Raw genomic sequence first — 25,123 nt, forward strand, 5'->3', positions numbered from 1 at the left:
GAGGGTGCGTGAGTGTGTGGATCCTTGGATTAGTCACCTCTTGTGAGGTGGATATCAAGTAAATCCTCTTGTTAGCGTTGTGTATTTTGTTTCTTTGTATTTTTCGTTGCATATCTTGAAGAAACAAGCAATGAAGAGAAAGACGAGCGCACCGAGATATTCACCCCCCCCCCTCTAGCTACATAATCGGTCCCAACACATTGAACTGTACAGCATGCTCTATCCCAAACTAAACTTCATAGAACCGAATTATTCATTCCTATAAGTCCTTTAAATAAAAGTCTAATAGGCACAAACAACCTTACTGCATTACTCATTTAAAAGCCCATTCTTACACATGGCAGCAAGATGAAACACCAATACTACGATGTTACATACATATAGATCAATACTGTTAACAACAATAATCCACGAAAACAGCACACATGCTCAAAATTTAACTCCCCTCATGCTCATTGTTAGCAACAACTTTAAAACCGAAAGGCCCAAACATAAACCAAATCTGATGTACAAATTATGAAGTGGAAGAATTTAAATTACATCCCTAACCTATACAAACTTTCCTTTCTTTGTTCCCTTTTAAGGCTCACAGCAACAACTTCAAAAGCCACACACACTTTACCGAAAGCAAGGAATTAAATAGAGATTCGAAAACCACTCTTACTGCAGGTGAGAAATGCTTACCTTCTGTTCTTGAACTTACAACCCGGAAACAACTTCTAGGGTTTCGGAGATGTGCAACTTCCGGCCCCTTCTTCGTGCCCACAGCTTCTCCTCGACGAGAGGATCTCAACCGTGTAAAGAACCCATGGATTTAGCCCCTCGCCAGCCGCCGGAGATGATGCCCTAAACTCAGCTTCGTATTTGCCTGAACAGAGGCACCGCGCCCAAGAGAGAAGAGGAGAGGAGAAAGGTTAGGTCACGTAAGAAGTCAAGCCCTAAGTTCCTCTCTTTATAACTCCAATATTCTGTTAACTATTACTTCTTAAATAAATTTCGCTCCTTCCTTAATTAGCACGGCCCTGCTGGGTTCTTGGTCATCATGCTTCGCTTAAGACTTGGACCGGATCGAAGGTCGCAGGTTCAAACCTCGGTCGAACCTCTTTATTTTTTTAAACTTCTTTCTTTTGGTAAAAATACCAAACGAACTCCAAAAATTACATAAAAATACTCTAAAAATTTCTAAAAATCTCTAAAATATTTCTAAAGCATTTCTAAATATTTTTAAGTACTATTAGGACTTGTAATGAGGAAATTTGGGTTGTTACACCAGGATTGGTGTCGAGTAGCCTCACATGGTCGTGTCTAAAGACAGCCACACCCTTGTTTTGCATAGTTGACTTCACATGGACATGGCAATAGGCATGGCATGAACTTGTTTAGCCCAGCTTGGGTCACACGTCCATGTCAAATGACACGACCAGGGTGTTGAGTATATTTTATTGAATCTTTACCTCCTTATTAGTCACTGAAACACCTCCACACCCCAGGTAAGTGCGTGGTATTTTCATGGATGTCCCTACAAACTTGAGAAAGGACACAAAAAAAAACAAAATTATTGTCTAAACAAAGAAAGAAGGAAACATACAAACTAAACTAAAGAACGCTTAGGTTGCCTGCCAAGAAGCGCTTATTTAAAGTTTTTAACTCGACCCCATATAAGCTCCCTTTAGAGCTAGGTGTTGGAGGAATGGATTTTAACTCCAATTGTGGATGCTTCAGCTTCTTCCTTCATCTAGGCTCTTGTCGGACAGAGAAACTTTTTATTTTTAATGGGAGTCCTTCTCCTTTTATTTGCTAGGCTTAATTATGTGTCTGATGATCTTCCATGTGAATGAAACATCCACTCATCGGTGTGACACTCTTCAAATATTCTATAGTCATTTAATAGAAGAGCAACATGGTTAGGAGACTTAGATAAATCAAATGTAAGCCTTTCCTCGCCAATAACTAGGTCCAACTTATGATTTTTCACATCGATTATGCCTCCAACTGTAGCAAGGAAGAGCCTTCAAAGAATTATTTGGATTTTAGGAGTCTTCCTCCATGTCAAGTACCACAAAATCAGTGAGCACTAGGCTTCCACTCACCTCTATCGACACATATTCAATTATTCCAATTGGATATCTACATGAATGATCAGCTAATTGTAGTGTCATGGTAGTAAGTTTAATATTTTTAAGGCCTAACTTATTATAAATTGAGCAAGGCATGAGGTTAACACTTGCCTTCAAATCACAAAAAGCTTTTTCAATCAAAGTAGTCTCTATTTTGCAAGGGATGGAGAAGCTTCTTGAATCTTGGAGCTTTGGAGGTGCGGTGTCTAGTAGCAATGCACTGCTCTCCTTTGTCAATGCTACTATTTCATAGTCTCCTTTCATTCTCTTGCATGACATTGTTTCTTTAAGAAATTTGATAAATTTGGATATTTCTTACAATGCATTAATGAGTGGAATCTGAATGCACAAGTCCTTAACTTTTTTCAAATATTTGCCAAACTTTTCATCTCTTTTTAAGTTGGCCAATCTTTGAGAAAATGGAGCTGCCTATGATTGAGTAATGAGCAAAGAAGACTCTTCAACCTTTGCAGTACTCCCATCCTCTTCTTTAGTGCCTTCATCATTAAGTAGAGAAGGAGAGAGCTCTCCATTGTTTTGAGTTCCATAACTTTGAGCAGTCGCTTGGGAATCTCCTAAGGTTCATCTGCTCCTTAGCTCAATCCTATTCAATGCTCAATACGATTCACATCTATTCTTCCTAGAAATGTTCCTGGTGCTCTTGTAGTAGATGAAGCTATTTGGCCAATTTGGCTATCTTGGAGCTTTTGATGTTTCTCCACATTGTCTATCCTTTGACTCATTTACTTGAATTCATTCTTCATTGCCTTTTGCTCAGTAAGAATTTCCTTAAGCATATTTTCTATTCAGGATAGTTGATAGCCTTGTGATGATTAATGTTGATAGCTTTGTTGTTCGGGTTGATAACTTGGCCTTGCCCCTGAAGATGGTCCTTGTTCTTGATTGTTTCGATAATAAAAATTTGGATGATTCTTCCATCCAAGATTGTATGTATTGGAATACGGATTGTTCTTCCTTTTATTATAACTTACTATTGTGTCACACTGCTCAAGTTGGTCTATCTGTGTAGAAATGACCACTAAAGGGAAAGTTTCTTGAGCAAGGTTTGTGCTTCCACAAAAATTACACACACATGCAATTGTATTAACCATACTAGTACCCATATTCTCAAGATTTTTGATCAAGACATCGAGCTTCGTAGATATGAGAGTAATTAGATCCACATTAAATTTCCCTGATGCCTTGATAGGATTTCTAGAAAAGGAGTCTTCATATCTTTCGGTTGCCCATTGATGATGGTTCTGTGCTATAATCTCAATAATGTCTTTGGCCTCATTAAGATTTTGAATCTATGATGTGGGCATTGCTTGAGCATACTTTTGAATCTATCCCATACTTCAAATAATGATTTTGAATCTGATTGTCTGAAGCTTACTATAAGATTCCTCTTATGAACAGTTTTACTAGAGGATAGAACTTATCAAGGAATTATTGCTCACATTACTTCCAAGATGTGATGTTATTGGCTGACAAGGAAGTAAGCCACATTTTAGCTCGATCACTCAAAGAAAAACCAAACAACATTAATCTCACAACCTTTGTAGGGACTCCATTCATCTTCATGGTTCCACAAATTTCATAGAAGAGCTTAAGGTGTTGGTTTGGATCTTTGTGGGATCCTCCTCCAAATTGATGTTACTGCACCATAGTTATCACTACAAGTTTTATTTCAAAGTGATTAGCTTTAATGGATGCTCTCATGATGCTAGACCTCAAGCCACGTGCATAAGGTGTTGCATAATCTTTGAGAGGTCTATCTGCCATTTCTAAATATGATTGCTCTGCTTGTTATTTTTACAGGTTCTTTCTTTTGTGAAATGTCCTATCAATCTCAGGATCAATAGGATATAAATTTTCTGCAATGTTAATTCTACTTATACAAGAGCAACACTAAACAGTTAAGTCCAAAAAATTGAAGTGTAGAGAAATTGAAAATAGAGGAAAAACAAAGTTTTGGACACATGAAATGCAATGCAAGTTAAGTAAAATGCAGAAATCAGAATTACAGGAATAGAAATACAAGATGTAAACAAAAGAGTGTGTAAGTAAATTTACAAAAAGAAAAGAAACAAAACATAGTTTAAGCTACCTCTAATTGAAAATCAATAAGTGTTACGCCAATCCTCGGCAACGGTACTAAAAAATTGTTATGAAGTCACAAGTGCACGATTATGTCATTAGTAACAAAAATGTCAATCTCACAGGGATTGGGAACACTCAAAGACTCTCACCTCAAAATAGCTAAACTAATGAATTCTTGAAGGAGTGTTTTGCACAAAAATAAAGTGTAGAAACAAAGTAAAGTAAACTAAAAATATCAAGTGAGGAAGTCTTGAATAGTGAAATGTTCTAGGGGTTTTAATTTCAATGTGATGGAACTTAATATGCTTGGTTTCACCTATTTCCTATTATCAATTATCATACATATAGAAAGCTTAAACAAAATTCCAACACTAATCCGCAACTATGTGTCAGAGTGCTATTCCTATTGTCATCCTATACTCCTAAATAGAGATGGTAATCTAAGAAGTCTAAGAGGGAATCCCTATCACTAGAATCCCCTGGTCATATATTCCTAAATCACTAAAGTCACCTATGAGCACAAGATTAGGAAAAACCCATTAAGTGTAGCTAAGTCTCCCTCATGGGACTCCTAGATGTCAGATGTCAGATTAAGAGGGAATTCATATCACTAGGACCTCCCGATCATATAATTTAGAGATCAATCCATACTAAGTTAACAATTCACACATATCCACCAAATCTAACATGAGAAATAAGCACAAATCCACACATGCACATTAGATTCAACAAGAAAAAGAATGAAAACATCACTTAAGTAAGGCATTGGCACAATCCAAGAGTTTTACATCAATATCCACATCACAAATACTCCCTAGTCCCTAGAATAGGAAATCTGCTCCATAACAAGATAGAAATCGAATCCAAAGATAAGGGATGCAAGCCTTAACATTCAAATCAAGAAAGAAGAGAAGAAGAGACTTAGCAAATGTAGATGAGCGATCTTCTGATCAATCCTTGCTAATGGAGAAATGGAGAACTAGAATTTAACCTTGAATTATCAATTTGAGGTATCCGAGACACCAGATTTAAGCTTGGATTTTATTTCCTAAAGGGGAAAAACTTCCTCCCTTCAAATGGGGCAGAAACCCCCATTTATAGGCATGGCATGACCCCTGCAGCGGGTCGTGCCACGACCCCTGTAGCGGATGTTGCTACGACCCCTACCACAGGCCGTGCCATGGTCGTACCCCTCGAGCATGACCAAAGCTTGTTGGTCTCTGGAGTGTGGTACACAGCTGTGTGGAATCTACATGGTCCTAGCAAGGTTGGTCTTGGGAGGTGAGGCATCGCCGTGCCAATTGCCATGACCTCAGTTGAGTTAACTCTGGATCCACCACACGACCGTGTGAATCCACACAGCCTGAGTGGGGTTGGCAGCTGGTTGTTCCACATGGCTATTCCTAGGGGCACGACCAGACTCTTGTTGCTCTCAGGTGAGGAAACACAACCTTGCCAAGAGGCACGACCTTGCTTTGCTCATTTCTCCATAAGTTGCTCCTTTGCGAGTTTTTACTCCGTTTCCACTCCAAAGGTGTTTCTGTCACAACAAAATACACAAGAGCATATCTCTGAACCATAAGAGTGATAATGCTGAAATAATGATTAAAGGAAGTGCAAATGCTTAGAACATACTTGAAATAAATCCATGAATGTGTGATAAAGTATGCATAAATGTGTATGTAAACTACACACATCACTTCCTTCAGCTAAAATTTATTCACATAGTCTATCCGTGTGAGGGTGCCTCCACTAGATCCAACACACCTCCTCGCCACTCTGAGATGCCTCCAAGACCTTTTGACATGCCTCCAAGATCCTTTGAGGCACCTCGAATCCGAGGCTTAACTTGGTTTTTGCTCCTACAAAAATATGTTACGCTGATAGAAAAATATTTAACCTATAAAATAAAGTTAACACAATTTATAAGCATTATTAATTAAATCTTGTCTTCCTGAGACCAAGATCTAATCACGGTCTTAGTCTAAGTTTTCAAAATAGACCTAAATTGGACTTGTACCTAAAGTCTCTAATTGAGAATCGTCCTCACTGGGACACTCTCCTCTAGTGACTTACCTTGCTTACCATATAGAATTGCTTGACTCTACTTCGGTCCACTAGGTCTTCTCATCAGTTGTCAGGTTTGTAAGCCCAACTAGATTTCGGCCAACTGTTAGATCCGCGGACCTAACCAGACTTTTCACTAGATATCGGATCACTCCTTGACCTATTTGGACTTCTACACTAACTATCAGGTCCTCCAGACCTAGTTGAAATTTAGCCTAGTATCAGACCCATCAAGTCCTATACACTTGGTAGAAAGGTTAGATTACATAACATTTAACTTCAATTCATTTATCATTCATTAAAACTTAGGTTTAATCATCGGTGCCAACTGCACCAACAGTGTCTCCCTTTATTGATGCAATGATAACCTAGGTTAAAGTTAGAAAAATATACAAAAGGAAATATCAATAAAAAATGATTCATGAGAGAAAAAATAAGTTACTTCAATTTCTATTTTATTCTCTTAATCATTTTATGGTTAAGATTTTTAAATTTGTTAGCTTGCCTTAACCTTTTCCCCCCCCCCCCCCCCCCCCCTTGCAAATAAGTAAGAGAAAGTATGAAATAGATAAATAGAGCAAGTAAGCATGTAAACCAATAAACTTTTGCTTTCTTTCATCAAGAATTTGCAAGCCTGGTTTAGGGAGGATTTAGAAATTCAAAGATAACACTGTTGTAAAGAAATTGAGAAAAAAAAATTTTGATAGTTCTTTTCTTACATAACTGGTTTTCAAGTAGAAAAAAGGTCAAAAATAATTTACTTTGAGATTTTTTAAATAATTTTCAAGAGGTTGTTAAAGTAAATTGATCCTGTCTGAAGGGGATGAGATGGCGCGCTGGCTCTGGTGATTGAGGGATGGCAAGCTTCTCAAGATCTAAAGGAACTCCTTGATGACCGTGCACATACTTAGATGATCCAATAAAGTATTAATGACCTAGGACCAGGGTGCGAATCCCTGGCGAGGCCCTCTGACGCTCAAGTCAATTCCTCACTCGAATGTGGTAGAAGAAGAATAGTAACGGAAAAAATGCCTATAAGTCTAGTTTCATATTCAAGTACTTTGTTTGCATACATTGGTAGTGGAGAGAATTTTCCCTTTTATACCACCTCACAAAACCTCTGTGATCATGAGGTGATCCCCGATTTGTTAGAGATTGTTAGAAGATGAGAAAAGTACAACCTGGACTTCGTGCAATAATCCTCCATAGAATCTTTTTTCTACCCTAGATGTACCCTCTTTGTCATTTATGAATTGAATCCTTGATATGATAACATATGCAAAAGAGTATATCATTGTAACTATTTAAAGAACAAAGAAGATTTGAGAGAATATTTTATGACAGGTTTGCTAGACTGTCATAAAGTTGTCGACTACTTGCCTGTTTGAATATATCTCGGCTAGTCATAAAGTCGGTCATACATTAAGAGTATCTTCTATTGAATGTATCTCGGCCAGTCATAAAGTCGATCGTGCATTAAGAGTATCTTCTATTGAATGTATCTCGGCCAATCATAGAGTCGGCCGTGTATTAAGAGTACCTTCTGTTGTATGTATCTCGATCGGTCATAAAGTCGATTGTGTATTAAGAGTACCTTTTGTTGTATGTATCTTGGTTGGTCATAAAGCCGGTCATGTATTAAGAATATCTTCTATTGAATGTATCTCTACCGATCATAAAGCTGGTCATGTATTAAGAGTACCTTCTGTTGAATGTATCTCGAAGGATCTTTGCCTACTTGAGCATATATAAAGAACATTATGTTTAATTGGCCATTATCTTGTTGATCGTATTTTAGAGTCCTGACCGGGTTAAACCTCTTTAGGCTCGGCTGACCTTTTCCGACTGAGCCAATACATTAGACCTAGTATCTTGTGTTCAATCAGTCTTCATTCGACCTTTAGTATGATACGGACTCGATAATGCTAGATGCCTCTAGGCTCAACCGGACTTATGTTTGTCCAAACACTTACATAGAACCTTGTATTCAATCAGCCTTCATGCGACCATTTATATGTTGAAGGCTTGAAAAGGCTAAATGGCTTTAGGCCTGACCGGACTTATATCCGTCTGAGCATATGCATGGAAGCCTTCATTCGGCCGACCTGATCATATGTCATAGACTAAATAAGGCCAAATGCATTTAGGCCCAGTCGGACTTATATCCGTCTGGGCATATGCATGGAAGCCTTCATTCGGTCGGCCTGATCATATGTCATAGGCTAAATAAGGCTAAATACCTTTAGGTTAGACTAGACTTATATCTGTCTGGGCATATGCATGGAAGCCTTCATTCGGTCAACCTTTGCCTTATTGATCATATGTCATAGATTAAATAAGGCTAAATACCTTTAGGCCCAGCCGGATTTATATCCATCCGGGCATATGTATGGATGCCTTCATTTGGTCAGCCTTTACCTGAACATTTACATATTGAAGGCTTGATAAAATTAAGCTCCTCTAGGCTCAGCCAGTACTTTCCGCATGAGCATATACAGAGAAATTTATATTTAATCGGCCATCACTTGGCCAATCGTATGCTATATCCTAGATGAGGCTAAGTATCTGGACACTCAGCTGGTCCTTCCCATCCTGGTATACACATAACCTTATGCTCGACCTAGTCTAGGTGCCACCATGTCTTCTTGGCTTTAACTATTATGTCACCCAAAAGACTCTCTCATCATAACCCGTATCACTAGGCACTCCCTCAAGTCTAGTCGAAGGAGGTGTAGCCGACTGACTAGACTCAAGTTCTAGTTTTGTTCACTTACTCGTCATGCTTATGGGAATTTTCTCAAGTTCACCAATGAATATTCAATACTAATTTATCTAGTTCATTATTCTACACTTTCCTTTCTTCTTTAATTATACCTAGAGAACTATGCAACCCTTTCAAATTCTCTCATTGGTAATTAGTCCTTCCCCAGAAAGAAAGTGCTAAGGTTGTACACAGATATGACACATTAGCATAGGAATGATTTTGTCTGTCATGTCCATCATAAATACCCACTCATGGATGAGTGCTATGTGGCACCCCTTCCTTTTCTTGAAATGACTACTTACATATTTCTTTGTAAGAAACTTACTGGCTATTTTTCTTGATAAATCGACAACCCTCTATGTGTAAGCCATTTCTATCTAATGGTGACTATTGTTAGCTACATCCCCTTAAAAACCCTAAATACTTCTTAGTCTCAACACTTCATCTTCCTCAACTCACTCTTCGACGAACCTTCTTCTTTATCTTTCCAAACACCCCGCATTTCTTTGTTTTTCTTGACCTCCCCCCGTTACGACGCCTCCTTAAGTCCTTAGTAAGTCACTCATCCCTTAGTTATATTCGTGCTCTTTCATAGCTGAAGAGTCATTTTCTCCCTAGTATGCTCATACCCATTCTTCTTTCGGCCATGCTGATAGAGCCACCATTCACCTCCAATACGAAATCCCTAAGGATTATTGTATCAAAATTTCTAGCCCTGATGCTTGCCCTCATTTTTCCCCTGATGGCTATGTCACTTTCTTTAAGGACCAATTGGTGGCCGGTCTACGCTTTCCTATACCTCCCTTTATATCAGATGTAAGCCAATAGTTCAACATTCCTTTACAACAATTCGCCCCGAACGCCTTTCATTGCTTGTGTGGCATGTATATGCTATTTCATCTTTTTGATATTCCTCCTACACCCTGCAACTTCTTTATGTTCTCCTATCCCAAAAAATTGGAACCAAGAGTGTTTCTTTTCCAATCCGTCCAAAAATGATTTTCTTTGAAGAGCTTCTCCTTTGGTAAGTTTTGATGCTTTCACCATTACATTTTTACTAAAACATCTTCTGTGTTTTACAGTGGATGCTGTGTTTGAAGCTTTGGTTGATAAGAAGATTGGACTAGAAGAGGAGAAACTTTAAGCCAAGGCAAGCCGAGCGACTTTTGTCACCTGCTATCCCCTCAAGGGAAACTTTCGTCAGCCCAGTTCTTGTATCTGATTTAGATGCTACCTCCGGGGAAGTGCCTATAGATTTACCTCTATTGTTGGAAGATCTTCCTTCGGAACCAGAGGCTGTTGTTAAGGGGAAACACAAGAGGTGTAAACTAACTCTGGCACCTTCTCCTAAAATATAGGCACTCTCCATCCTCGAAGATGTCACTCTGAGAGATATCCAAGCTCCCTCCCTTGAAGATGTTGCCTTTGGAGATATCCAAACTACTTCCCCTGAAATCACTTTATCCTCCCTGTATCCTATTCTCTCATTCTCACAACCAATTCAATCTTGGGAGGATATCCCGAGTCCATGTAGCAGCTCAGACCCTAGTTTTTTTATGACCTTTCAAGAGAAAATCCCCTTAACTCCACAAGAAAATCAAGATTCTCTTTTCTTTATTTTTCCCTATCTTCTATCCAAACTTCCCTGTCTTCATTATCAACACCCTCCTCTACTCTCCCCATATTATTAGGAGGTTCTTTAATGACTACTTGGGAAGAAGCACGACATCAACTTAAAGCACTTACTCTCACTGAGCTAGAGGACAAATTTTCCTATAAAGAAATTAAGGTAACGTAATTTTTCATCAATTATCTTATTCTTATTTTGGCATATTACTAACAACCTGTACTTAACAGCACTGGATCACTAGAATGAGTGTAGCTCAACAACTATATGATCTAGCCCAAGAGATTGAGGTACTAAAGAAACAAGTTTCTAAATCATCTTCCATTCAAGCTTTGAACAAATAAGGGAATTATCTAAACAACTGCAAGAGACTCAAAAATTACTTCAAGCCAAATCTGAGAAATCAAGCCAATGGAAAATCACTCTAGATGATCTTGAGTCTCAGCTTTAATCAGAGATTAATCTTTGCAATGAATTGCAAACAAAGGTAAATAAACAAGTTGTAGATGCTACTTACTATTAATCTGGCTACAGACACTGAAAGCTACTCATACCTCTAAATTAGCAGCCAAGACTTCTGAATTAAATCCCAAGGATGTTGAGATAAACTCTTCGTATTTAACCTTAACCGTGGCCCAAGCCACTGCTTCAACTAAAGAAACTGAGCTAAAAGTTTCCCAAGATGCATTTATAATTTATCAAGTGGGCGAAGATGAACAATTTGAAAAAAGAAAGAAAATACTTCTTGAATCAACCGACTTCAATAACCCCATCGCTATATCCATTGTTAAGGCCTTTACTTACAGAGATGAAGGGGCTATAGAACAATTAAGGGAGAAGAGCTATTTGGTGTTTGAATCTCCTATTAATTTTCTAGATCGTAGGAGGTTACTTAGGAACAAACCTTCTGACCTATTTCCTAAACTAATGTAATCTCCTATGCATCATTGTATCAAGGAATCCTTCAGTAATTCAAGCACTATCATATTTATAACCGCTGATAATATTTTAAATACGAATATGATTCACTACTAATTTTCAAACATTAACAAATGAGAATTTAGATAATCAAGCAAAGATAAATTAGTTTTTCGTTAAAGTTTCTTTAACTTACTATGTATTTATTTTTTATTGGCTAAACATAGTTATTCATACTCATACCTATCCTCATTTAGAATTAACTCTCACTTGGCTCTTCACATCTAAATGAGTTCATTTCCTCCCGATTTTATTTTTGCTCGGACTTATAGTTCACTCTACCCTTAACGACTGATTGAGTTTATCCTTGCCCATGTATATTTTCACCCAAACTCGGCACTTGTTCGACTTTTAAAGGTTGACCAAGTTTACTCCTATATGTATAGAATAGAAAGATTATAATCTGTGTTATTCATCTTAGAATATTAAAGGTCAATAACTTCGATAACCATTCAGTGTCTGTCTGACTTTCGAATCTTAAACTTATTCTCGGTAATCTCACTGGTGACCCGTTGCATCGATTATCGGCATTAGCTTCCTATTGGTGACATGTGTGTACCTTACATTATATATGTACCTTCGTTACTATATCCACTGCCTCACTTGATCATCTAACGACTCACAGTTGATCTTGTCCTTTACACGGCTAGGATCCAACGATTTCCCTTAACTAGTCTTTTTGAAGAATTCTTATAAGCATTTGGTGAAAAAACCTAAGACTTCATCATCTTTCCCCCGACTCTCTATTCTTCTCCTTTCTGACTTTAATGATCCTTTCTCTCTAAGATGGCGGGGTATAACGAGTGGTATACTCAATGTTCTTCTAGTTTCACCCTCTATGAGGCTTATGAACTCCAGGCAAACTATGACATTCCCTCCTACATAGTCCTTCCTACCCCGGAAGATCGCCCTCACAGTCCTCCCTTAGAGAGCATTGCAGTTTTCAAGGAACAAATCCTATCTAACCTTCGATTTCCTCTACATCCCTTCTTTGTTGATGTTAGTCGCTATTTCAATTTTCTCTTACACCAACTTATTCCCCAATCTTTTAACATCTTGAGTGGTGTTATTATTGCTTTCTACTTACTCGATTTCCCTTTATCCCCTCATTTATTCCATAATTTTTTCTATCTCTATCAGATATAAAATGGTCTGTTCAAATTTCGAGCACTTCCTAAGGTCGTTCTAATCAATAGGATTCCTCTCCAAGGGGAATGGAGAGACAAATACTTCTTCATACGCCTTCTTTTTCCTCCACCTTATCCTGTAAACTGGCAGCAAGACCTTCCTCCCATTCCCACCTTAGGCAATATCTCCAAGGATCCTTCTTTTCATGCTTCTATGGGAAAACTAAAAGGTGCCAAGTTTAATTTACCCACGCTGATCGTGGAAGGCTTATTATCTATTATCGGACTCAGTCCGAATGACATGGAATTAATTACTTCCTTTAGTAAGTTTATTCTCCTTATAAATGATTGTTTGCTATTTCTTGATTGTTTGTTATGTAAGTTTTTTAACCCTTATTCTTTTTCCCAGTTGAGGCTATTTTCCCAGCCTTCTTGTATAGAAATACTCAATTAACAAGAGCTATTTTTAGAGCCGTCAATTTGGGTTGGGCCCGTCGGGTTGGCCCGCGCCGCCAAACAATTTAAGCGGGTTGGATTGGAATTTTATCAACCCAAGTCCGCCGTGGGTCGACCCGCCTAGGCCCGCGACCCGCGCGGGTCGGCCCGCTCGGGCTTAGGTTAGCCCGCGGGTTGAAAAACACATGCAAGCGAAGTTTTAGGCCAATTTATTGTCTTTCTTTGTTATAATTTTGAAATAAAAATAGTACTTTTCATCCAACATAAGTACTCGTTTGTGTTCATTTATATTTAAAATACATGTTTATGTATACATTTAATTGTAGAAAACTTTTTCGAAGTAAAATGTTGAAGATATAAAATATTTTTTTATTTTTTTAAAAAATTTTTATGGGCCCGCGGGTTGGCCCGCCAAACCCGCAACCCGCCCTAGAATGGGTTGGGTTGGAAATTTCTCAACCGGCCAAGTTGGCGGGTTGGCCCGCCCCGCCCCGCCAAATGGTTAGCCCGCCACGGGCCGACCCGCCCCATCATGGGTTGGCCCGTCTGACAGCTCTAGCTATTTTGACCAAGTTAGGAGAGGATTTACTAGAAGAATGTCGCTTTAATCAAACCTCTTCCTCCCTTGGTTTACTTCCAGCGCAGCCAACCCAGGAACCATCTTCCAGCTCCTCAAGACAAGACACTCCTTTTGTCATTAGACGCAAAAAACCCTAAGCAGAAGATTGGGCCCAAATTTATCCACATTAGCCAGAATCGAACAAATTCCCATCATTGTGGCCAAAATTTCTTATAATTGAGGTAAAGATCCCGCACCCTCAACATGCAGTCGTTCTCATTTTGCACTTGATATAATGAGACCTAACCTTCTTATATCTATGTCTTGTGCACTTCCTCCAGTTACTCCTTCTATTGAGACAAACTTAGATACCCCTTCGCCCATTTCTTTACTAATTTTGGTTCCTCCTCCAACTAAACCTTGCATGAGGCGGACCCCTTGCAGGTGATCTGCCAGCCTAGGATCCAAAAGCCCGGCATTGGGTGCAAGCAGGTGTGAAGAAGCTGAAGGAAAAGTGCTTCACATGAAAGCAGTCTGGACATTGGAAGATGGAATGTCCTCGCAGAAAGGAAAACAATAAAGGTATATCTTATTCATTAGTTGTTGAAACATGTTTAGCGGTGTTATATATCGGTACCTGGTGTGTAAATATGTGAACCACTAATCATGTATGCAATTCATTACAGGGGTTCCAGGAAACCAGACGACTACATGAAGGGGAGATCACCATCTACATGGGCAATGCTACGAGAGTGGTGGCTGTTGCAGTGGGAGATATTTATTTATCTTTTGATAGGAATAAAACTTTGATTTTTAAAAATTATCTTTACGTACCATGTTTTAGAAAGAACTTGATTTTAATTTTTAAATTATTTATGGATGGATATTCTATTTCTTTTGATGACAAAATAGTTGTCAAGAAAAATAGGGTAGTTATCTGTTCTGGTGCGTTGGACAGCAATTTGTATACTCTTAATCCAATAACTCCCACGATGCAACAAATGAAAATTAATAACACATCTTCTAATTCTAATAAGAGAAAGCAACATTCGGAAATGAACCAAACATATCTTTGGCATTTAAGGTTGGGTCATATTAACTTGAGTAGGATTCAAAGGTTAATAGCCGATAGACCTTTGGGTTTATTGGTAGTGGAAAACTTTCTGACCTGCGAGTCTTGCTTGGAAGGAAAAATGACCAAGAGGCCTTTTAAGGCAAAGGGGTATAGAGCCAAAGAAGTGTTGGAATTGGTTCATTCTGATTTGTGTGGGTCTATGACTATCTAGGCAAGAGGTGATTTTGAATATTTTGTCTCTTTTATAGACGACTATTTGAGATATGGGTATATTTACTTGATGCGCGTCAAGTCTGAGTACTTTGATAAGTTCAAAGAGTACAAGGCTGATGTAGAGAAACGTCATGGTAAAAGTATCAAGACACTACAGTTTGATCGTGGTGGAGAGTACCTCTTAGGAGAGTTTAGGAGTTACTTATCAGATGTCGAGATTCAATCCCAATTATCTGCACCTGGTACACCCCAACAGAATAGTGTGGCGGAGCGAAGGAATATGACTCTTATGGAAATGGTTAGATCAATGATGAGTTATTCAGAATTACCAAATTCATTTTGGGGATATGCTCTGGAAACGGCGGCGTACATTCTGAACTTAGTACCTTCTAAGTCAGTGCCCTCTACTCTCACAGAATTGTGGAATAGGCGTAAGCCTAGTTTGAAATACATTCGAATTTGGGGTAGTCCAACACGTGCTGAAGGAAGATGCTGATAAGTTGGAATCACATACAAAAGTTTACTTGTTCATGGGATATCCTAGAGGAACAAAAGGTGGTTTGTTTTATAGTCCTAAATATCAGAAGGTCATTGTTAGCACCAATGCCCGATTTTTAGAAGAGGACTATGTAATGAACCACAAGCCCATGAGTAAAATTGTCCTTGAGGAAATAAGAGAGGACACTTCTACTTTAGTACCAACGGTACAAGATGAGATACCACAAGTAACTACAACACATGTCACAAATGATGCACAATTACAGGTAGTGCCTCGTCGTAATGGGAGAGTTGTTAGACAACCTGATAGATTCATGTTTTTGGGAGAGTCTTTGGACTTGATTCCTGGTGAACATGAAGCTGATCCCTGGACATATGATGAAGCACTCCAAGATAAAGATGCAGCATCTTGGCAAAGTGCAATGAACTCTGAAATAGAATCTATGCATTCTAATCAGGTCTGGGAGTTTGTAGAACCACCAAATGGTGTAAAATCCATTGGATGTAAATGGGTCTACAAAAGGAAAAGAGGAATAGATGGGAAGGTGGAAACCTTTAAAGCGAGGCTTGTTGCGAAGGGGTATACTAAGAAAGAGAGAATCGATTATGAGGAAACTTTTTCGCCAGTAGCCATGCTTAAGTCTATCCGGATTATTTTATCTATTGTTGCTTATATGGATTATGAGGTTTGGCAAATGGATGTCAAGATAGCTTTCCTTAACGGAAGTCTTGAAGAAAATATCTATATGAAGCAACCAAAGGGATTCATTGCGAAGGGCAAAGAGCATCTTGTATGTAAGCTCAATCGGTCCATTTATAGACTGAACCAAGCTTCGAGATCTTGGAACATCCAATTTGATGAAGTGATCCAATCTTATGAATTTATTCAGTGTCTGAATGAGTCTTGTGTATACAAGAAAAGTGATGGAAACGTGGTGGTATTTCTTGTACTATACGTAGATGACATTTTGCTTATTAGCAACAATGTCAAAGTGTTGTTAGACGTAAGGGTATAGATGTCTAAGCAGTTTGATATGAAGGACTTGGGAGAATGTGGACATATTCTTGGGATCAAAGTAATAAGGAATCGTAAGAAAAGGATGTTGTTCATATCCCAAGCTTCATACATCGATATTATCCTAGCTCATTTTAGCATGTAAAACTCTAAGAAATGTTTTCTACCTTTTTGGCATGGAGTACCTTTATCTAAAGAGATGTGTCCTAAGACACCAAAGGAGATAGAGGAGATGAAGGCAATTCCTTATGCTTCGGCTGTAGGAAGCCTAATGTATGTGATATATGTACGAGACCGGATATATGTTTTACCGTGGGCATGGTTATCAGATATCAAAGTAACCCAGGACAGGGATATTGGACTTTCATAAAACATATATTAAAATACTTGAAAAGGACTAGAGATTATATGTTGGTTTACCAGGAAGATGATTTGCTCCCTGTGGGTTACACGGATTCGGACTTCCAATCAAATAGGGACAATAGTAAATCAATCTTGGGGTATATATTTACTTTGGGAGGTGGATCCATAGCATGGAGGAGTCTTAAGTAGAAATGTATTTCAGACTCCACCATGGAAGCTGAGTATATGGCAGCCTCTGAGGCAACCAAAGAAGTTGTATGGCTCAGAAACTTCTTGATGGACTTAGATGTGGTTCCTGGTTTGCCCACAGTTATCATAATTTATTATGATAACAGTGGTGCAGTAGCAAACTCGAAGGAACCACGAGCCCATAAGGCAAGTAAACACATTGAGCGCAAGCACCACCTGATACGAGACATCATAAAACAAGGAGAGGTTATTGTTGCCAAGATTACATAAGTAGATAACATGGAAGATCCTTTCACTAAGGCCCTTCCGGCGAGAGATTTTGATAGGCATGTTGAGGGGATGAGAATCAGATGTATAGTAGCAGTCTTTTAGTATAAGTGGGAGATTGCTGGGATATATACTATAAGCTTAGCTTTTGTATGAACATCTATTTTGAAATATTTTGAAATGAGAATCACTTTAGTCAAATATTTGCATTTTATATTTATATATATGTCAATGCAGTTGTCCATTTAATTTATATTATAGATAACATAGCGTGTGGTGCCACACAGAAGATCATGTTATCGATTCCTTATAAATTATAAATAGTAGCTCACAACCAAGATGGATTGAGACAAACAATTGGAATGGTTGTAGTGTAATTTGGTATTAGTCTGTCTTTACTATAAAATTATACTAGTACACTATGTGTGTATTGAGCAGGACCGTTTGAGGTTGTTTAATTTGTACTGATTACATAAAAAAAAAAAACCTATGTTATTATGAATGTGCGTCCTCTTAATCCCTATATAATAACGAGCACGTATGGTTAGTATTTATTTCTTTAACTTATCAATGGGTGAGATTTATTCATTAAATCAATAGGCTCGATGAGTTGGGAGATAATACTGTTTATATGGTGTGTTGTTGATTATAGAAGGAATTTGTGTCCTAATTATTTAGGCTGATAATGTTCCCTTGAGGAGCTCATAAGGATTATCATGTAAACCCTGCAAGTGGACTTAGTTCAGCATGATAATAAAGTTGAGTGGTACTACTCTTGGAATCAGATGTTAATTAATTGAGTTGTCAGTAACTCATTTAATTAACAAACATACGATATCTTAAACACAGGGAGATTAATGTAGTCATGATAAGAAGGAACCCATATTTTAATATGGAATTAGTGCGGTAGTTCAATAATAACCCTTTAGTAGTATGGGTTATTATTGATGGACTTGAGTTGAGTGTTCGGACCGAACATAGGAAGCCCAAGCCCATCAGGAGGCCTAAACCAATTCCTCCTCTAGGTCTCTGTTGTAGCCTATATATAAAGCCTCGCATCCACCCATCCATAATTGGGTTAATCTTACCTTCCTAGGGCCGGAGGCAGGGGTTATAAAAGGGAGTAGGTGGCGCCCCCTAAAACCTAATTTTTCCCACAATTCTCTTCTCCTCCTTGCTAGGGTCGGCACCTATTGCTTAGAATCCTTTATGGGTGGCGGCTTGGAAAAGAGGAAGAAGAGGAGAAGGCGCCCCATCCTAGAGCTTCTCTTGGTGGTCAGCGGTTTGGAAAAAAAGAGGGGAAGGGTGTTTGTTGTCTTGGTAGATCGTCGTCCACATGACGTCCAAGAAGAGGAAAGGAATACAACAGAAGATCAAGAGTTCTTTGGCTACAAAGGAAAGGTATAACTAGTTCTTTGATTCGGCTGTGTAATCAGTTTAGTTTTCTTTGTATCGATCCTGAATACCAACACAAGAGGCCAACAATCTTGTACTTTGATCTGTCAACAACTTGCTTGATTGATCAAACACATGTCTGATCGAACATGCAGGTTGCTAGGAAAAGTTTTATACTTGTACAATTTTTGTACAGGGGAAATTGAAACAGAACGGAATGAAAGTGCCTTCACTAATTCTATCACCCCATAGACCAAAAGGTATTTGTTTTAAGGCATGCTACCTTCGGAGAGAAAGAATTTATCTTACATGAAGCATGTGGGAGTATTGTTGAACTTGATGAAGTTCAAGAGACTCTAATAAACACTAATGAAATGCCTTGTCAAAAATCACAACTAATTATGACATAACCTCCTCATAGATCAAGTAGAACACGCAATATTCTTGAGATATATGGATCTCTTATAAGATAATTGAATGACGTGTTACTCATTAAGGATGAGAAATATGTTGATTATAAAGAGGCTTTGAATAGTTAAGAAAAGGACAAGCAACTTCAGCCATGAAGTCGAAAATGGATTCCATGTATGAAAATCAAGTTTGAAATTTGGTGGACCCACCTGAGGGCATTACGCCTATAAGGTGCAAGTGGGTTTTCAAGAAGAAAACCGACATGGATGGTAATGTAATTACCTACAAGGCATGGTTGGTAGTGGAAGGCTATCGTCAAAGGTAAGGCATTGACTATGAAGAAACTTTCTACCATGTAGCCATGCTTAAATCCATTCAGATACTCCTGGCCATATCTGCTCATCATGATTATCAGATATGGAAAAAAAAATATGAAAATATCTTTCCTTAATGGAAATCTACTAAAGGACATGCATATAACACAACACGAAGGTTTCACATCTGTTAAAAAAATAAAGTATGCAAGCTTCAATGGTCTATTTATGGACTGAAGCAAGTATCCAAGAGTTAGAATATCCATTTTAATGAGGTGATCAAAGAATTTGATTTCTCACAAAATCCAGATGAACCTTGTGTGTATCAAAAGGTTAGTGGGAGTGTGGTCATATTCCTAATATTATATATTGATGATATGTTGCTCATAGGAAATGATGTATCAGTTCTATAGAGTGTTAAAGTTTGGTTATTCAAAATATTCTCCATCAAAGACAAGGGAAAAGCATCTTACTGTTGGAACCCCAAGGTGTTTTGATGTGATCAAACAAGCTAAGTTAGGTCCTGCGTTTGTTTAACCCTCGTGTCTAAGTGTGCAGGAGCTTAGGAACACAGGAAGTCGAGCGGAAGACGCGACTAGCGAGAAGGACGGCACGGGGAGAGAGCCGATGGGCTCGGTGCATCCGAGGGACGAGGTGACCGCGGAAGAGTCACCGGTGGACGAGAAGAACGTGCACGGCGTTCAAGGGATGAGAAACCGGGAAGGAAGGCTGCTTGAGGAGAAGGCCGGAACTTGGGTTCGGGTGAGCTCTATTCTGGATGGCCGAGATCACCCAAGCTAGCGGAGCCGGAGCGAATAAGACCCGGACCGAGATGAGCTGAACCGGAGGTGAAAAAGTCAACCTTGTTGACTTAGGGCTCCGGGGCGCCCGGAGCCCTCCGGGGCGCCCGGAACCCTTCCGGGCGCCCGGACCTGGATTTTGACCAGGATCGCGTCAAACGCGATCTGATTATTGGGGATAGAATTTTATCCCCCCCAGGGCGCCCGGAACTCCTTTCAGGCGCCCGGACCAGTATTATAAATAGAGTACTGGTTTGCACATTCAGAATAACTCACTTGTAATCAATTCTTTCTGTGCTTTCAGTTGTGTTCTTTTCATTTGTGCTATCAACGTTGTAAAGAGGCTTCTCCGCCCAGAGGAGATCATAGTGCGCTTACTTTCCTTGGATTAGCAATCCTCTGATTGCAAACCAAGTAAATCTCTGGTGTATGATTTCTTTACTTAGTCTCTACTTTTTATTACAAGTGTTTATGATATAGTTGAAATCCGAGAAAGGTTCGAGTTTTATTTTGTAGGGCAATTCACCCCTCTCCTCTTGTCGGCCTCCAAAGGGACCAACAAGTGGTATCAGAGCAAGGCGCTTCAGGAGGACTAACCGTCGATCGAAGCAACAAGATGGCCAGACCAAGCATCGTCCCACCAAAATTTAAGGGGAACTTCGCAGACTGGAAGCGTCGTATAGAGGTATTCATAAGAACTGATTTCGAAATTCGGTTTATAATGAAGTATGGTTTTTTAGCTCCGACAAATCAAGATGGAAAAGAAAAAGAAGAGAGCAATTGGACAAAGAAGGAGCAGAGTGAATCTGTAGCAAATAGCCATGCAGAGTATCACCTGCTGAGTGTGTTACCACCTCAAGAGGTCAACCGCATCGGAAGCTATTCATCTGCTAAAGAACTCTAGGAGAAGTTCCTGGAACTCCATGAAGGCACGTCTGAAGCGAAGCTCGCAAGAAGAGACATCCTCCGGAACAAGTTGATGAACATTCGTCTGGAAAAAGGTGAGAAGGTAGCCAATCTACACGCAAAGGTAAAAGAACTGATTACTGATCTCGAGAACCTCGGAGAAACGGTAACAAATCGGGACAGCATACGCTACGCACTCAACGCATTTCCCAGAACTCTGGAGTGGACATCAATCGTCGACGCCTACTATATTTCAAAAGACCTGGAGGTAAGTACTTTAGAAGAGTTGTTTTCTACTCTTGATTTACATGAAACCAGGTGTGCAGCTACAACAAAAGACTCAAGTCAGATAATGGCGCTGAACGCAACCAAGAAGGATGAACCCGAGTCAGACTCCGAAGAAGACCAAGAAGCATATATGGTAAGAAATTTTAAAAAGTTTTTTAGAGCTAATAAATTTAAAGAAATGCAGAATAAAAAGAATCCAAGAAATAAAAGAAAAGTGTGCTGCTACCAGTGTCAAAAGGAAGGACACTTAAGAGAAGATTGCCCAGAACTAAAGAAGGACAAAATGAAGACACCCAAGAAACACAAGAACCTAAAAGCCACTTGGGACGACACTTCCTCATCTGAGTCCGAGATTCAAGAATATGCGGGGATTGCACTGATGGCAAGCTACGAAGGACAAAGTACATCAGAACCCAGCATCGATGAAGGGGGAGCGACCTCAGATGGAAGTAGTGAAGCAGGGGGAGATTCAGGCTTTAAGTCTGATATGGTAAGTGAGGTATGCCTCTTACCCCCTGATGAACTTTATTTTGGTATTAAGGCAATGGCTAAATCCATGAATAAATTAGAAAATAAAAATATCAAATTAGAAAATGAAATTCTAGAAACAAAAAGAATTTTGGCAAAATCATGTCTTATAGAGGATTTTGAAAAATTGAAAATTGAAAATGAAAAACTAAAAGAAGAAATAAAAATATTGAAAAAATCTAATGGTTCAAATATTTCTACTTTTAGAAATTATAGAGGTTTAAATTGGTATTATAGATTTCATCAAAGTCAAATTAGAAATATATCAAAAATCTATGTACCTAGGAAATACTTGGTTAATCCTGTAGGTAGGAACCTCTACTGGGTTCCAAAAACCTGTTTAATTTAAAATTAAAATCAGACTAAGCATTTTCAGCAAGGAAATTAAACAACTAATTTCTTTATGAGGCTTTGTCTAAGGAAGTGGTTGTTGCTCCAATAACCAAGAAGGCCTAGTGCCTCGCCACTACCTGGAAGCCAAGTATCGAAATGAAAGTTTAATTGACTAACTGAAAAAGTATTAATTTAAATTACTTAATACTTTAAAAGAGTTATTCAATTTGTGTTAGAAAATATTTTTAAAAAAAATTTACTTAGAAATTTTTTATTATCTTAGAAATTTTTATGAAAATTGACTTAGAAATTTTTTTTATCTTAGAATTTTTTATGATAATATTGCATTATAATTTTTCTTAAAATTGACTTAGAATTGTTTCTTATGAATATTAACTTAGAATTTTTTTAATTAGAAAATATTTTTTTGGGAATGTTGAGATAAGTTTCGAACTTAAAATTTTTTTTAATACTTATGACTGTTTTTATGTGAAAAATGTTTTTACTTAATTTTTCTCAAAAGAAAAATTCTGAAGAGTGTCTTTACTTAGATTTTTTTTTTTTCACTCAAAGTTTTTTTGAATTAACCTTAGACTTGTTAATAACCCCAATTTTTATGTGATCAAAGGGGGAGAAGTATGTTAAGTCTAGGGGGAGGTAATATAATTTTTCATTTGAAAAATATTTGGACTTATTTGAATATAAATTGTTTTTATTGCATATGTTTATCCTAACTTAACTTGGGTTGCTCACATCAAAAAGGGGGAGATTGTTGGAACCCCAAGGTGTTTTGATGTGATCAAACAAGCTAAGTTAGGTTCTGTGTTTGTTTAACCCTTGTGTCTAAGTGTGCAAGAGCTTAGGAACACAGGAAGTCGAGCGGAAGACGCGGCTAGCGAGAAGGACGGCACGGGGAGAGAGCCGACAGGCTCGGTGCGTCCAAGGGACGAGGTGACCGCGAAAGAGTACACCGGTGGACGAGAAGAATGTGCGCGGCGTTCGAGGGACGAGAAACCGGGAAGGAAGGCTGCTCGAGGAGAAGGTCGGAACTTGGGTTCGGGTGAGCCCTATTCCGGATGGCCGAGTCACCCAAGCTAGCGGAGCCGGAGCGAACAAGACCCGGACCGAGATGAGCTGAACCGGAGGCGAAAAAGTCAACCTTGTTGACTTCGGGCTCCGGGGCGCCCGAAGCAGTTCGGGGCGCCCGGAGCCCTCCGGGGCGCCCGGAACCCTTCCAGGCGCCCGGACCTGGATTTTGACCAGGATCGCGTCAAACGCGATCTGATCATTGGGGATAGAATTTTATCCCCCACAGGACGCCCAGAACTCCTTTCAGGCGCCCGGACCAGTACTATAAATAGAGTACTGGTCTGCACATTCAAAATAACTCACTTGTAATCAATTATTTCTGTGCTTTCAGTTGTGTTCTTTTCATTTGTGCTGTCAACGTTGTAAAGAGGCTTCTCCGCCCAGAGGAGATCATAGTGCGCTTACTTTCCTTGGATTAGCAATCCTCTGATTGCAAACCAAGTAAATCTCTGGTGTATGATTTCTTTACTTAGTCTCTACTTTTTATTACAAGTGTTTATGATATAGTTGAAATCTGAGAAATGTTCGAGTTTTATTTTGTAGGGCAATTCACCCCTCCCCTCTTGCCAGCCTCCAAAGGGACCAACACTTACATCCTCAGAATAAAAGTCTATAGAGATAGATCAAAAAGGTTGTTTGGTCTTTCACAGTCGACATATATAGACAGAGTGTTAAAATGATTTAGCATATCTGAATCCAAGAAAAGTTTCATACCTATGAGGCATGAAATTCACCTTTTGAAGTATATTTTTCCATGCACAGAAGATGAGAGGATTTGCATGGAAAAGATACCTTATGAGTCCGTAATAGGATCTATCATGTACACTAGTTATATACAAGGTCTGATGTATCGTATGCTCTGAGTGTTACGAGCAGATAGCAGTCTGATCTAGGAATGGATCACTAGATGGCTATAAAGATGATCCTAAAGTACTTGAGAAGAACCAAGGATATGTTCTTGGCATATGTGTTGGTGCGGAGGGGCCAGCAAGAGGGGAGGGGTGAATTGCCTACAAAATAAGAACTACCCTCCTTGTGCTTTCAACTCTAAAATAGCAACAATAAAATAAAAATAAACTAACAGAAAGAAAAGAAAGAAGACTCAGGGATTTGACTTGGTTATAACCTAGGTGGTTGTTAATCCAAGGCGGTTGAACAGCTCTACTAGAAACGTCTCCTTTACTGTAGGCGAAGAAGCCTTTTTATACACTACGAAAGTTCAGATGTTGCTAGGAATTGAATACAGAGTTGATTATAAATTTCCTAGCTCCAGGGACCCTTATATAGCTCTTGGAAATCCTATCTCGAGTCTTGAGGGTGCCTCCAAAGGGGTTAAGGGCACCTCCAAGTGGATAAGCGGATAAAACTTTATCCGCGTACAAATGGCCATGTTGACCCAGTTGAGGGTGCCTTCAAGTGCATTGAGGGTGCCCTCAATGCTGTTGAGGGTGCCCTCAATGTAGTTGAGGGCTCCCTCAATGTAGTTGAGGGCGCCCTCACTCTGGTGAGGGTGGAGGCACCTCAACAGTTGTTGAGGGCGCCTCCAATTGCTTTTCTAGCACTTCTTCGTCTTCACTTTAGCTTCTAAAGTCCTGATAGCTTGGGTGATTTCAGCCAACCAAAATAGGGCTCACCTGAATC

At 39.0% G+C, this 25,123-nt stretch overlaps 1 pseudogene; it reads left to right on the forward strand.

The window, feature by feature from the left end:
• The first annotated feature begins 3,424 nt into the window (after positions 1-3,424).
• LOC122039234 lies at positions 3,425-3,522 on the forward strand (annotated as a pseudogene).
• Positions 3,523-25,123: the final 21,601 nt, after the last annotated feature.

Source organism: Zingiber officinale, chromosome 1A, assembly GCF_018446385.1.
Source record: "Zingiber officinale cultivar Zhangliang chromosome 1A, Zo_v1.1, whole genome shotgun sequence".
Lineage (NCBI taxonomy): Eukaryota > Viridiplantae > Streptophyta > Magnoliopsida > Zingiberales > Zingiberaceae > Zingiber > Zingiber officinale.